This window comes from Capra hircus, chromosome 3, assembly GCF_001704415.2.
Source record: "Capra hircus breed San Clemente chromosome 3, ASM170441v1, whole genome shotgun sequence".
In the NCBI taxonomy this organism is placed as follows: domain Eukaryota; kingdom Metazoa; phylum Chordata; class Mammalia; order Artiodactyla; family Bovidae; genus Capra; species Capra hircus.
Window position 1 is genome coordinate 70,449,896 of NC_030810.1, and position 6,203 is coordinate 70,456,098.

Sequence of the window (6,203 nt, forward strand, 5' to 3'; positions counted from 1 at the left end):
AAAGTACTGGAGTTTCAGCTTTAGCATGAGTCCCTCCAATGAACACCCAAGACTGATCTCCTTTTAGATGGACTGGTTGGATCTCCTTGCAGTCCAAGGGACTCTCAAGAGTCTTCTCCAACTCCACAGTTCAAAAGCATCAATTCTTTGGCGCTCAGCTTTCTTCACAGTCCAACTCTCACATCCATACATGACCACTGGAAAAACCATAGCCTTGACTAGATGGAGCTTTGTTGGCAAAGTAATGTCTCTGCTTTTTAATATGCTTTGTAGGTTGGTTATAACTTTCCTTCCAAGGAGTAAGCATCTTAGACCCCTACAAATGACGGCTTAAATTATCCTAGTAGGCAACGTTCTCAGTCAGTTGAGATATTAGCTGCAAACAAAGAAGTGTGTAATGGATTGTCATGCCCACCAGTTACAACTTCAACAGTAGCAGGAGCATATGGATGGAAGGTCTGAAGACTGAAAAATTACCCAATTTTTTTCCCTTTTAAAATAACTGCCACTGTTTTCTTCTCTTTCCTTTCTTTCTATAGCAACCATTGAGGCTCCTGAATCCCCATATGATTTATAGAGTGTACTGGTAGTGATTATACTTACCATTTAGTCCTTAGATTGTAAGACCATGAGCAATCACAGATAGATGAGAACTAGAATAGGTATTTTACATCCAGAGGTCAGGACTAAGTGAACAATAACATCCCACTAGCTGGATTGGATGTACTTTTGGTCCTGAAAGAGGGCAAGAGCAGGGGCTGTTGTAATAGAATGACTAGATCAAGTAGGCAGGCTGAAGACATTTTTGTCATCATACATGTGGGGAAAGGCAACTAAATAATAAAATAAAATGGATACCTCCCTCTTAGGCCAAACACAGGGCTCACAGTAACGTCTCCCTCCCCAGCACAGGGATGGAACAGCAGCGCCATCCAACACATGTAACTTGTAGTCTAAACTGCATGGCTGAGTGACGCAGGTGTGGATATCTGACCCAAACTGGACAAACTTGCTCTCCTTGGCAACTGGAATTTTGAACTGAGATGCAAAGAGATAGGGAGTTGTTTTTAGCCCATGAGGAGGACAGTTTATGGATTCCTATTACTGAGTTTCCCTGATTATCCAGCAATTACCAACATTCTGTGAGATATGTCAGTATCCTTCTGGTAAAGTCAACTTAACTGGCTAGAGTTGTTATTTACTCTAAATAAGTGGAAGAACCTTAAATACTATACTTCCCTGAAGCACTTTCTCTCAAGCTACTCCATGTTCCTTTCGCTATACTCGCCACCAAAGTATCACAGCTCACCAAGAATTCCATGATGTTCTGTATCACTGAGATTTTGTTGTTCCCCTGCATGAAATTCCCTTCCTTTTCTTCCTGAAAACTTTTTCAAGGATTATCTTCTCTATAACATTTTCAATCATCACCCCATATTTACCTGTTGATTTGCAAGATCCTCCACTATTCATGGGTTTCCCTTGTGGCTCAGCTGGTAAGGAATCCGCCTGCAATGCGGGAGACCTGGGTTCAGTCCCTGGGTTGGGAAGACCCCCCTGGAAAAGGGAAAGGCTACCCATTCCAGTATTCTGGCCTGGAGAATTCCAAGGATGATATAATCAATCAGTCCATGGGGTTGCAAAGAGTCGGACAGAAAATGAATAAACCTAGCCAATTCCAGAACAACTACCCAACTAACATAGAGACTCCTAAGAAATAACTGGTTAGTGTTTTAATCCACTGACCTTTGGGATAGGTAACTTGCTAGGCAACATTTTATTGTGGGAATAAATAATTGGTACAATATCTGTGGGTTAGATTTCACATGGGGATCACCAGTTAGAGAGCTTTTCTAGCTGAACAAAAGATTTAAAATCCAAAGACTGCTTTTTCAAGCCCCATTGTGTATGTGAAGAATGGATACATTTACAAATCAACAGAAAAAGAAATTTTTCACTACTTGCTAATATAAGACATTTAAAAACTTGAAAAAGTTTTTTTAAACTTTAAAGAAAAATCAAAAGTAAAATCACCAATAATTTATCTATTTCAACACAGTTTTCAGTGTTTCTATTCAGCTATTTACATATGTACTTTCATATAATTCTAATAACAATACTGCTATATTTTGCTTTAATATTAAAGGAAAAATGCTATTTTCATACCCAGTAATTTTAATCACTCCATAAAAATTCTTCAAACAGGTATACTATTTCTGTATTATTTTAGATTCCCTTTTTTCCCCTGTTACCAAGAAGTGACAAAATATAGCTTTTTTCTTTCTTTGGTATTAGTGCTTTAAATATGAAGGCTGGGATGGTGTCTTTCTTACCTACTGCCATTGTCCCAAGTACCTAGCAAAGTATACGGTAGACACCCAATAAACATTCACTGAATGTTTAGTCATTCATGCAAGCAAGAATGAACAATTGGATTTACATAAGGAAAGGCTTTCTAATTCCATCTGCTTCAAATGATTTTAAACTAGCACAATCAAAAAGTCATTATCATTTGAAAGAAAAACATATTTGCATCACATCTTGAATTTATTACCTTTAGATAAAGGAATCCATTATTCACCTTAAAATTTGCAGTTACAAAGTTGACCCATAAAATAGATGAAAGAATCCCAATGTTTTTATTCATGAACTGCTTCTATAAATATCACTAGATGAACACCATCTATTCTCAGTTCTTATTCCCTTCTCTGAAACTTTTGACATCTTTGGCTACTTCTTAAACTCCATCATGTATCAGTTTCTGCAATCACTGTTTATAATCACTCACTTATAGTCTTGTCTTCAGGGTTGACTGGTTCAAGATGGCAGGGTACAAGGACATGTGTCCCTCTCCTGTGAGAGTACCAACTAGCTTTTGAACAACCATGGACAGGAGGATGCTGACACCCACCAAATAAAGGTATCCCACATCTAAAGACAAAGGAGAAGCTACAACGAGATGGTGAGGGGAGGGCACAATCACAATAAAGTTAAATCCCATACCCGCCTAGTGGGCAACCCACAAACTGGAGAACACTAATACCAAAGAAGTTCTCCCACTCTTGTGATAGTTCTGAGTGTCCTAGCCTGGGGACCCAGCAAAGGGACTAGGAATCCCCAGGGATTCTGACTGTGAAGGCCAACAGGATTTGATTGCTGGATTTCCATAGGACTGGGAGAAATAGAGACTTCACACTTGGAGGGCACAAACAAAATCTTGTGTGCGCCAGGACTGAGAGGAAAGGAACAGTGACCCTACAGAAGACTGAACCAGACCTACCAGCCAGTGTTCGGTGAACTCTTGCAGAGGCGTGGGTCAGCGGTGGCTTGCTGCAGGGATGGGTGCACTAGCAGCAGTAGTCCTAAGAAGTGCCCCTTAGTGTGAGCCCTCTTGGAGGTCACCATTGTTTTTCAGTCGCTAAGTTATATCTGACTACTTGCAATTCTATGAACTGCAGCATGCCAGGCTTCCCTGTCCTTCACCATCTCCTGGAGTTTCTCAAACTCATGTCCATTGAGTTAGTGATGCCATCCAACTATCTCATCCTCAGTCAGCTCCTTTCCCTCCTGCCCTTAATCTTTCCTAGCATCAAGGTCTTTTCCAATGAGTAAGCTCTTCACATCAGGTGGCCAAAATATTGGAGCTTCAGCATAGTCCTTCCAGTTAATATTCACGGTTGACTTCCTTTAGGATTGACTGGTTTGATCTTGCTGTCCAAGGGACTCTCAAGGGTCTTCTCCAGCACTACAATTTGAAAGCAGCAGACAACTGGATTAAAGTTTTACTGAGAACAGCCCTGCCCACTAGAGCAAGATCCAGTTCTCACTGCCAGTCCCTCCCATCTGGAAACTTACACAAGCTGCTTAGCCTCATCCACCAGAGGGCAGACAGAAACAACAACTACAATTCTGCAGCCTCAAGAAGGAAAACCACAATCACAGAAAGTAAATAAAAATGAAAATACAGAGGACTATGTCCCAGATGAAAGAAAAAGATAAAACCCTAGAAAAAATAACTAAACAAAGAGGAGAAAGGCAACCTTCCAGAAAAAGAACTCAGAATAATGATAGTGAAGATGATCCAGGGTTTCGGAAAAAGAATGGAGAAGATGCAAGAAATGTTTACCAAAGAACCTAGAAGAACTAAAGAACAAACAAGAGATAAACACTGTACTAGAAGGAATAATCTTGTCTTCAGTCTGTTCTATGAAACATGCCCAGATCTGTATATCTAATCCTGATCATTCTATTTGGACCTTTCAATCTCATCCACCTCCATTTCCTTAAAGTCTTACCTTGCTTATATTGTCAATCTACACCTCTTTTCCTTTGAACTACATGTATGTGTCTCCGAGCCTTTGCAATTTTTTCTTGACCCTGCTTCTTCCTCGAGTGTTATTCCATTGCCCCTTTCCCTTAACCACCCAGATTTTGGAAAGTGTGTTCTGTGCTCCTTGCTCTTTTCTGCATTTCTCTCCTTAACTGTTTTCATGTTGTCTTCTGCTTTCTCGTATTGACCTTTTACTTCAGTGACTATTTGATCCCCTTCCAACAATGCTTCTCTGTGGCATCTCACACCCTTCCAACTTAAGCCTGCACACCTAGAGAAACCAACAAGAAAAACCACCACAATGATAAACCCCACACACAGCAACTAGAGTAGCCCCCACTCTGGGCAACTAAAGAAAGCCCACCAGCAACAAAGACCCAAGGCTGCCAAAAATAAAGAGCACAGTAACCTACTCCAGTATTCTTGCCTGGAGAATCCCAAAAACAGAGGAGACTGGCAGGTAGCAGTCCATAGGGTTGCAGAGCCGGACTTGACTGAAGTGACTTAGCACACATGTGTGCACACATGAACAAAAAAATTCCCCTTATGGCTTCCTTTGCACTATACCTTCTTGGTTTCTAACAAGTATCCCCTGACATACTTTCTTCTTTTTGTCTTTGGACTTCTTTTTTACTCTGCTATCCTTAAAGGTCCTCATTCACCTCCAGAGTTAACAAATATTTGCCTATTATGTAGCAGGATCTGTGCAGGCCCCAGGGATACAGGGATGAACAAACCAGAAGCTCACTGCATCGGTAGTACTTCCTTTTCTAATTTTTTAAAATTATTATTTATTTTTGGCTATGTTGGGTCTTCCAGGGAGTGGACTTTCTCTGGTTGTGGTGGTGGGGGGGTGGTATTCTTCATTGAAAGCTGGACCCTTTAGAGTTGGAAGAACAAAAATTGGATTTCCAGAAGAATATTATGAAGTTATGTAGGAAACAAACAAGCATGTAGAAAGGAAACAAGATATATATATAGGAAGGAAACTCTTTCATAGAGGCCTACATCTGAGCCAACAGTTTCACATTCCTGTTTTGAAGAAAAAGTTTAAAATATCATTTTATCAGACATTTTATTTGGACTAAATAATGCTAAGAAACAAATGTCTACACTGTAGAAATTAAAGAACCTGCAAGTGTACTAGAGAAAACGCTAAATGAAAAAAAAAAAAAAGAACAAGTATGATTTCCTCAAGATGCGACATCTAGGGACACCAAAATACAAAACTTTAAGAAAACACTTCAAACAAGCCAGTTGCTGCCAGTGTACAACAACTGTATATGATTAACTAAAGTGCCTAAACTGATTTAAATTTTATCTCTTTTACTTTTGAGAAATTGCAACACTCTATTTATAACAGCCTCTTCTTCAAAAAGACGTTATGGCAAATTACTTTTAAAAAAATGCAATTTTTGTAAAGAACTTGCCATACGTTTGCTTCCCAGGAAAGAAGAGAAAATCAGTTTCTTAACATACTTTAACCCACTTTCCCCTACCTTATCAGAACCAATACATCACGGAAAACGTCTAAGTGGGAATCTTGTAATTTGGCTCATTGTACACTACGCCTCTCCACTACGCTGGATCTTATTTTTAGTTTCCAACTTAGCTGTTAATTAGTAGTGGCTGTCACTTCTCTGTTTCATTCCCATAAACCCAGAAAAATGGGTGGAGGACCATAGAGATCTTTGGTCCGAATAAAGTCTATTAGATATCATCAACAACTTTTTCCTCAGGACGATGCAGACCCAGGAAAACGGAGTTTTCCTTTTCCCACATCCCATTCCCGAGCCTGGACTTCATTCCTCTTCCTTTCAATCTCAATTCGGGCTCCTCGCAAAGAGTCGGAAACGACTGAGCGACTGGACTG

At 39.9% G+C, this 6,203-nt stretch overlaps 1 long non-coding RNA gene across 1 annotated transcript; it reads right to left on the bottom strand.

Moving 5' to 3' along the window:
* On the bottom strand, nucleotides 260-3,428 carry LOC108635576. Its single transcript, XR_001917838.1, has 3 exons — nucleotides 3,281-3,428; nucleotides 1,443-1,509; nucleotides 260-1,038 (listed from the first exon to the last, which is right to left on the bottom strand). It is a non-coding gene; the product is annotated as an uncharacterized LOC108635576 (long non-coding RNA).